The sequence below is a fragment of the Castanea sativa genome, chromosome 4, assembly GCF_040712315.1.
Source record: "Castanea sativa cultivar Marrone di Chiusa Pesio chromosome 4, ASM4071231v1".
Taxonomy (NCBI): domain Eukaryota; kingdom Viridiplantae; phylum Streptophyta; class Magnoliopsida; order Fagales; family Fagaceae; genus Castanea; species Castanea sativa.
In genome coordinates, this window is record NC_134016.1 from 9,925,972 (window position 1) to 9,935,873 (window position 9,902).

A 9,902-nucleotide genomic window follows, 5' to 3' on the forward strand; every position below is an offset into this window, starting at 1 on the left:
TAAGTTCTCTGTCTTCTCTGTGATTCTCTGAAGGTTTCCCTCGTAGTTCATATGTGCTGTGTGCTGTCACTGCTGTGTTTTGTTTTGTTTTGTTTTTTTTTTTTCAATTCTTTTGCATTACCGAATGATTACTTGGATGCAAACTATGAGACACTACAGATTCTAAATTCCAATTCTAGCATTTAGGTTATGAGACACTACGAATAATCTATGAGACACTACGAAATTCTAATAGTCCATGCTCTGTGTGTGTTGAAGGTGAACCTATCAGTCACAATTTCACAAAGCCATATATATATTAATAAATCTTTTGCAATAATTCCCGTTTTGTTACATTCAAATATGCATTTGATTTTTTATTTTTGGGGGGCTCTCTTTGGACTACCTAAATTATTTTTATCTACATATCTATTTAGAGCATGGACTCAGGACATTATGCATTGTACACTAATGTCCTACGGGGGAATATTGATCTTGAGGAGGAACTTTTCAGTGTATCTAAAAATAGTCTCATGTTAGTCCAAGATTCTCCACCGAATGATGAAGTTGCCACTTCTAAGAAAAAAACATCACGTGGAGTCAACTTCAGTCCTGAGGAAGACAAGCTGCTTGTAGCAGCATGGCTCAATACCAGTGTTGATCTTGTGTATGGTAATGAGCAACATAAAACAACATTTTATGGCAAAGTTGCAAATACTTTAAGGACCACAAGACTAATACCACACGTACTCAAACATCCCTAACAAGCAGATGGGGAGTGATTAATAGGGAAATAGTTAAATTTTGTGGGTCCTTAGCTAAAATTGAAGCAAAGAATGAAAGTGGAACCATGGCTGATGACAAGGTATAAATTTTGCAATGGTACTTAATTTTTTTAGATTTACAACACAAATGAATTGTTTGAAGAAACTAATTATGTTCTATTTATTTAATTTTTTTAGATTGTGAAAGCAAGGGAATTGTTTAAGGAAATTCACGGTTACGTTTTTCAATATGAAAATTGTTGGCTAGTGTTGAAGGATTTTCCAAAGTGGGCATCTACTATGCCTAGGGAAGATTCAAGAAAAGAAATGCCTCAAACTCCAGATGCAATAGATCAAGGAAGGGGGGGGGGGGTTGATGATACTATGGATTTCGAGAGGCCAATAGGTAGAAAAGCTGAAGAGGCTAATTGAAAGAGAAAAGATGATGGGAAAGATGTTGCAACAAAATATTTGAAAAAGAAAATGAAAATTATGGAAGAAACTTGTGCACAAGAAAAAGAGAAAGTACGTATCAAAGCGGAAAAGGCTCACTTGAAAGAGTTGAAAGAGAATGAAAGAATTATGATGCTAGACACAAATGGCATGAATGAAGACCAAAGAACTTTTTATGATGGACTCTAAAAGGAAATCCTTGTGAAACAAAGATCAAGTCATTCGTTGGGTTGAGATGATGTTGGTGATGTCTTGTTTCAACCTTATTTTGGTAGTAACTTATTTTAGGCCTTGATATGTATTTTGTGACATTTTTTGGGTACAGCTGATTTTAGGTTTTAGATATGTATTTTGTGGCATTTTTTGGGTACAACTGATTTTAGGTCTTAGATATGTATTTTGTGATCTTAGCAAAAGGTCTTGACTCTTTCATCTAAGTAATCCTAACATTTTAACTTATATAAAATGTCGTGTATTTTCTATGTTTGATTTTATATTACTATAGAATTTATATTACTGTCATGCTTAATGTTGGTGCTGTGCTATTTATGTTGCTGATTGGGTTGAGAGGCCAGTGTGTAAGTGCCTTGATTCTGCTTTGGTGTTGTATGCTGTGTTAGTGACTGCTGTAGTGTAGTAGTATCAGTGACTGCTTTGGTTATATTTTTATATAGTTTCTATGCTTGTCTTGACTGTTGGGCTCTTCTAATTGTTTCTAAAATATATTTTATATTCTTTACATAATGATCAAACCTTTTTTTAAAGTTATCGATTTCATTTCATATTATGTTTTTTGCATCTGTATTGATAATTTCTTTTCAATGTTTTCTTCTAGTTTATCTCCATGGGTCGTTCTTTTTTGCAAAAATTGCTTGATGATGACTCAAATGAAGATGAGATAATTATAAAACTTCTCACGGGTTCGACATCACAACGTAAGCGGTGTCGGTATATCGATTGTAATCATTTGGCAGGCCATAAAAGACTTTATGATGACTACTTTGCCGAAGACCTTGTATATCCTCCCAATGTATTTCGAAGGAGATTTCGAATGAGGCGTTCTCTTTTTCTCCGAATCCTATCTAAGGTAGAAGCTCATGAACCTTACTTTATCCAAAAAAGAAATAATGCCAAAAACCTTGGTCTATCTCCCCTTTAAAAGATGACCGCTGCACTTAGGATGCTTGCTTATGGAATAACAGCTGATTTTATGGATGAATATGTGAGAATAGTAGAAAGCACTGCAATAATGAGTTTGAAAAAAATTGTTGTAGTAGTGGTTGCTACTTTCTCAGAGGAATACTTAAGGTCACCAAACAATGAAGACCTCACTAGATTGTTAGTCCATGGCCAAAATCGTGGATTTCCAGGCATGTTGGAATGTATTGATTGCATGCATTGGAAATGGAAAAATTGTGCAACTACATGGAAAGGGATGTATTGTGGTCATATTCGTGAGCCAACTATTATTTTGGAAGCAGTGGCTTCATATGATCTTTGGATATGACACTCCTTTTTGGGTTACCTGGGTCAAACAATGATATTAACGTGTTGGAGCGGTCTCATGTATTTTCTGAGCTTGCACAAGGACGTGCTCTTGCAGTTAATTACTCAATCAATGATCATGATTACACAATGAGATACTATCTTGCCGATGGCATATATCCAAAATGGTCAACACTTGTGAAGACAATCCCATCTCCACTAGGAGCAAAAAGAAAATTCTTTGCAAAAGCTTAGGAGGCATAGAGGAAGGATGTAGAGCGTGCATTTGGAGTGCTTCAAGCACGATTTGCAATTGTACGTGGACCTGCACGGTTTTTCTATCATGAAACACTACATGATATTATGAAAGCATGCATAATTCTTCATAACATGATTATTGAAGATGAGCGAGATGAAGCTAGAGCAGTGGACTTAGATTATGAACAAATTAATGAGATTTCATGTACACCAATGTCACATGAGCGGACAAATGAATTTGTGGAGTTCATTGAAGTTCATCAACGCATTAGGGATCTAGAAGTTCATTCTCATCTCCAAAAGAATCTCGTTGAACATTTATGGCAATTACAAGGAGAGTCGTAAAAACTTTTGATTTGGTTTATTCTTTCATTTTGTTTATGAAGCTGCCATTAAAACTCATTGGCTATGTTGTTTTGTTGTGTTAAGTACTAGCCAATTGTTTTGTTATGTAAAGTTTAAGTACTATTTGTCATCAAGGAAGTGGCAAGCTCAAATTTGTTTAATTTAATGAGTTTTCTATGTGAGTTAGTGTTATTGGATATGAGTTATGTGTGTAAGTTTTCTATGGATTACATTGGCAGTTTAATTCAATTGAAACTTCAACTTGACAGGTTGGCTTTTAGATAATTCTTCATAATATATTTTTGGCTTTTGATAGGAGTCTTGGCAGGTTCAACATTTTCTTTTTTAAGGTGACAAGTTTTGAGGTTTTTTTTTTTTTTTTTTTTTTTTTTTTTTTTTAAGGTGACAGGTTCTAAGTTTTTATTTATTTATTTTTTATTATTATTATTTTTTTGTGAATGTGATAGGTTCTGAGAAAATGTTACCGTTGTTTTTGACAGGAGGAGGGCGAGAAAATGTTACCGTTAGAATAAGAATTTTTAAAAATATGGCTGTTAGGAACAAATAATAAAGAAAGAATTAAAAAATAATATTTAAATGAAGTGGTAAAAAAATAGAACATCTGATAAATGAGATGTTATAAAATGATGTGCTAAAATAATAAAGTAAGTTTTTGGTGTGTCAAAATGACTTTTTTTTGAGATAGCTGATGAGAGTGCTCTTAGAGAAGTTAAAGCAAATTTTTTTGCAATTACAGTAAAAACATTCACATCCAGGTAGCAAAAAAAGTTCTATTTTACACCAAAAAAACTTACTTTATTTATTTTACCATCTCATTTTACAACTCTCTCTACATCCAGTTTCTATTTTTACAAAAAAAACTCATTAAAATAATATAAAATATACCAAAAAATAATATTAAAAATTTGGTTTCTCTCTTTGCTCTTTCATCACCATTTCCTTTGCCTTTTTGTCTCTCTTCGGCAAGCATACACAACACTATCCACCAAAACGCAGCCACACTCTTCTGTCACCACCAAAATTACCTCCCAAAAAAATAAAAACCACATCCCAGAGCCACCGCCGCCCAGCCCTGAACAACCCACCACAAACCCATCGGAAAAACAATCACATACCCATGCCGAAAAAGCAATAACATACCCACACCAGCACAACCGATTCAACTCCACCACCACCGCCCAACCCAGCAACCACCGAATCAACCCAACGCACCAAACCCCAAACCCCAAACCCAAAACCCATGACCAAACCAAATCATACAGTCACCACCACAATCATACCCACTTCTAAAATCTCAAACCAAATACCAAATCCACACCACCACAATCCCACTTCTCAAATCTCAGACCCATACCACCACAATCATACCCACTTCTCAAATCTCAAACCAAATACCAAACCCATGGACAAGAAAAGAATGAGGGATCTTTGAGCCGAAAAAAAAAAAGTTTAGGATTTGGGGAGGAGATGAGATTTTGAGATAGAGTAATTGAGGGAGGAAGAGGGCGAGCTCAAGGTGGGCCACAGCCGTGGAGGCTTGGAAAGTGCCAGAGCAAACTCGAGCCTTGGTGGTCTGTGAGCTTTAGCCTGGAGCGAACAGAGAGTTTGAGAGAGAGCCTTTGGTCAGGAGAGAACATATTGTTTGAGAGAGAGAGCGACAGGTTTTTGTGAGATGAGAGTGGTTTTTTATAAAAAAAAGATAGAGATGAATAAAATGGTGAAAAATAAGTTTGCATCCTCGTGTACAATAGGTTCTATAAACACCAACTGACTGTTCACAGTTGCCAAAATTTTTTAGAAATACCAACCTAGATGAAGCATCATTTTGGCTTATGAGGATCTAAAATAGCAACTTGGGGGATGTTACACCCCAATGCTAGCGCTCTAAATTGGTATAAATACTAGTCAATTGTAGTAAGTTGGTAAAAGTAAAATACAATATTTTATTAAGATTATATATTTTCTTTCAATTAAAAAACTCAAATTCTTTGTTATTTATTTATTATTTTAATGAGTTGTATATATTATTTCAAATGAAGTGATAAAAAAATAGAACATTTGATATTGGGTGTTTTGTAAAGTGAGGTGGTAAAATAGATAAAGTAGTTTTTTGAGGTGCTAAAAGCTAAATTTTTTAGCATCACCACTATGAATACTCTAATTTCAACCAAAAAAAAAAAAAAAAAAATAATCCTAAGCAGCCTAGTATTAAAAAACAATTATTTTGTTTTTGTTTTGTCTTTGTTGATAAATGATTTCATCTTAATGTATTTAGAAATAACGATTTTGTGTATTTATAATTTTTTAATACTATATAGATGCCTATTTTAAGTTTTTTTTTTTCTTTATATTCTGACCCTTGCTAGCTTAAAATCCTGGGTCCATCCCTACAAGGGTGGAAATTATTCCTAGAGTAATTTGGAGCAAGGGTTGAGACTAATAACTGGAGATGATGAGGTCATTTATATGTGTGAGATCCATGCTGTATGGTCAACATATAGGATAACACTATACATGGAGGGTGGTGAGGAGCCACTTGTAGTTGAATTACCTTGGCAGAATGTAGAAGTTAATGAGGGAGTAGTGGGGCAGACTGATGATGATGGACATGAGGAAGGTAATGTGGATGCTAAAGGAGGTGATGATGTAGTAGTTGAGTCAAATGGTGGACAAGAATGTTCAGATTTTGATTGATTGGAGGAAGGGTTTGAGGGGCCAGACTTTGATGATGATGTATTTAGGAATATGGATGCTGGCCATCTACACATGATAGAGTTAGGGACAATGCAACAACCCCATAGAGGCCTACTGCAGGAGATAATGTCAATGCAGCCCCACATAGGCCTAATGTAGGAGACAATGACAATCCAGATGATTCTAGAGGACCCACAACATTGAGAGGTTTTGAGTGGGTGAGCTTGCGTGAGAGGTTTTGAGGAGAGAGGGTGTTTGATCAATTTTTTGTTATAATTTTGGCACATAAGATGTTAGTCAAGTGTCAAAAATCAAACCACAGGTAGGTAAGTTGAATTTCGGGCAAACCATAGGTGGGTAAGTTGTAATTTGCCTAATATTTAATTAATAGTTATTCGGTATTAATATATAGTTCTCTTGGCCAAATTGAAACAGTATTTTGTACGAAATTGATTCCCTTGATTAGTATACAACATGAAACGTCAAGGAAATTCTGTTGTGCATGGATTTTCCTAGTTTACAAAAAGGATTGGGTGTTTTGTTAAAATACCAACAGTTTTTTTATAAGAACAAAGAAGCAATATGTTATTATCTAAAATATTGCAATTTGTTATTATTTAAAAAATTGCAATGTGATGCAATGACTTGGCTTAGCGCAACTATGTATTGAATTTTCTGTGTATTATAAGTTGATGTGCTTATCTATGGCTAGGTTCAATAGATACTGCAATTTTTAAGAGTTATATACAGATTCGTGTCACATATGAGTTTGCATTTTGGGATGTCTCGCATTTATACAAAATAATTTGCTGAAGCGTGCATGTTTGGTTGCAGAATCCTTGAGTGCGGCAAGGATAAGTGGGAGATCTTAACTAGCTTTTGGGTTGAACATAATCCCGAGTTGCTCCACTTTGTCTAGGTAGCAACAATGCTCAACGACTTAGAAAAGGCGGGGAGTTTCTCACACACATGGTGAGATTACTCATCGAGCATTTGAATTTTTTTGAAAGATTTCGAATGCCACTAACGCAGCCAGAGTAGAATTTAAATTTGGAGTCACTGCTGCAAGAGGAATCATAGATATCAGTAGCAGCTCAGAGGAGGAGGAGACGTTGACATGTTTGAGCATTGAAAGTTTTCACGAACTTGTAACCACAAAAGGATCTTTTCTATTTCTATAATGCCTGATGATTTGGTGCTTGTTTGGTTCAAAGCTTTCTTGCTTGTTTGTTTTAAAATTTTCAATTGTTCTTCAAATCATGATTTAAAGCTTTACTGCTTGCATTTTTTGGTTTAAGAATCAGGAGCGGGTGGGATAATATATATTTTTAGCCACATAACGTCATTTTAGATAGTGTTCCTTACTCTTATAAAAAGAGTATAGCTGAATAGCAAATGTATACTCATATTAGACCTCTCTTGTTTTAAAGAGTTTAAAAGAAAATGGAAACTTAATGCTTTAATTTATGATTGCAGATACACCATGAAGCTGATAGTTTGGGGAGCATGCTGCAACTTGTCCACATTCCATTTATTTTGTGTATTAAGACATGGTTGCTTACTTGCTTGTGAGGTTCTCAGTTCAATTTCTATCAACTCTTTTTGTTTTTGGTTTTGGTGCATTTCTGGTTGCAAAAAGCTTGAGAACCTATTGCAAGACTTTGTCTAGGTAGTAAACAACTTAAAAAGGTGGGGAGTTTCTTACACACGAGGATACTGATTGAGCATTTGAATCTATACGAAAGATTTTGAATGCCACTGACACAGCCAAAGCAGAATTTTGATTTAGAGCCACCGCCACAAGAGAAAAATTAGAATTCAAATAGCAGCACTGAGGAGGAGCAGTGGCGGCTCTAGGAATTTTGTTCAGGGTGCTCTTTAAGAAGCATAAATTACAGAATCTTATTTCTTTTTAGCCTTTAGGTAATTAGGTTTGATTCAATATTATTAATCCATTCCATTCCGGCTGTAACGGCCGGAAAATACCATGCCGGTAAACAAATCGGAACAGTAACCCATCCTATTCTACTTCGGAAAAAATTTCAGGTCATTCCAGTCTATTTTGGGTGTTTCGGTAAATAGTGGCAGTTCTAGAAATATTTTTCAAGGTGATCTTTAAAGAAGCATAAATTACACAACATAGCACACATCCCACAGTTTAACTTGCTTTGTACAATGTAAAGACTAAAAATATGCATCATCCACTTGGCTCAACCCGCTACAAAACTACTTAACATAGGTTTTTTTTTTGTCTTTTATAATGTGTATTCACTTACTTTTAAGGGACCACAGACCACTACCCAATTCAATGCCACAGCCCCATCCACCCCACACTAAAAGACAAGAGCCGATCAACAATTTCAACACAATTACATATTTTTATATTTACATACACTTGCACAAAAAGACAAAAGCTAAGCAATTTATATTGTCAAAAGATAAGTCTAAGTCACAAGACTCACAACACAAGTCAGACTATGAGTGAGAGAGAGAGAGAGAGAGAGAGAGAGAGAGAGAACTAAAATACCTTGATGCTGCTTGAGGTCAGGGGCGCCGTCACCGTGACACATTGAAGGCTGAGGTTCTTATTTCCCGATCTCGCTTTTGCCGTTGTCGATCTCGCAATCTCCGATTTGGGCTAAGCTAATCTCTGATCTCGCTGTCACAGAGTTGCTCTGGGTGTTCAGTGTTGCTGTTGCTGCCTTGCTGAGTCATTACTGCTACTGAGAAGTGAGGACGTGAGGTTCTTTTTAGGTTAGGAATTGTTTTAGTTTAAAATATGATTGGGTAATGGGTATGTAAAGTTGAATTTATTCAATCATGTGTTGGCTTTATTCCGTGCCAAATTTGCTTGTAATTTAGCAATTAGATACCCTGTATTTAGGTGGGAATTATGTAAGGGTAGTGTGTGAGAGAATGTGAAGAAATCTCAAATGTGTGCACTCAAGAAGAGCCTCGCGACTGGCTTAGGACTGACGAGTCGCCAAAGGTGGCACTCGTGTGGAGCATGCAGGGGAGCTAAAAGGTTGTGACAGCTGGAGCACTATAGGACAAAACTTCCAGTCTGGTCAGGCAGTTAGCTCGTGACTCAAACTCGCAACTCGTTCCAGTCGTGAGGTCGAGTTGCTAGAATGCCCTATTTGGATAAAACCTGACTTTTCACATTCCTCATATGCCCTAATATAAATACCCTTATACCTACGAAATGTAGAGAGCTTCTAGAGATAATTTTGAGAGAGAAACCTTAGAGAAAAACAAGATTGACTCATCCACAATCTTCATCCTTTGATTCTCCAAATTCCTCTACTCTCACCCTCTCTATTGTCATATCCTTGAGAGGCACATTTAGCTATATCCTTATCTCACCATACCCATATCAGTGAGGAGGTATTTTGGTCCTTGGGAAGCAGTTTAGAAGGGACCAATTCATTTGGTTGATGCAATGAGCTTATTACGGGATCCAGTAAGCTAGAGAAGACAAGGTTCGGCATAATCCTATTGGAGTAAGAAGCTTGGAGGGCTTAGGTGCACTAGGTAGATTAGGCTTGAAGGGTCTTCTGCTATTCATGAATCTTAACTTTATTCTCTAGTGGATTATTGACCGTTTGGAGGGTGGCAGAGAGGTTTTTCGCCGAGTTCTTCGGTTTCCTCTTCGATAACACATTGACGTTTTATCTTTGTGTTTGCATCTCTCTTCCGTGTCTCTTTACCTTTTAATTACTGCTGTATTTGTGATTAAATATGGTTTAGAGTGTGTTACCAATTTGGTAATACCTTATATTTCATTTTCCGCACATATATTGTTTGAATATAAGCTTGTGTTGGTAATTTTGATTTGGGGGTTTAAAGGTTCATAGGTGTTTTACACACTAATTGAACTTTCAGGGTATATGTATTAAGTTT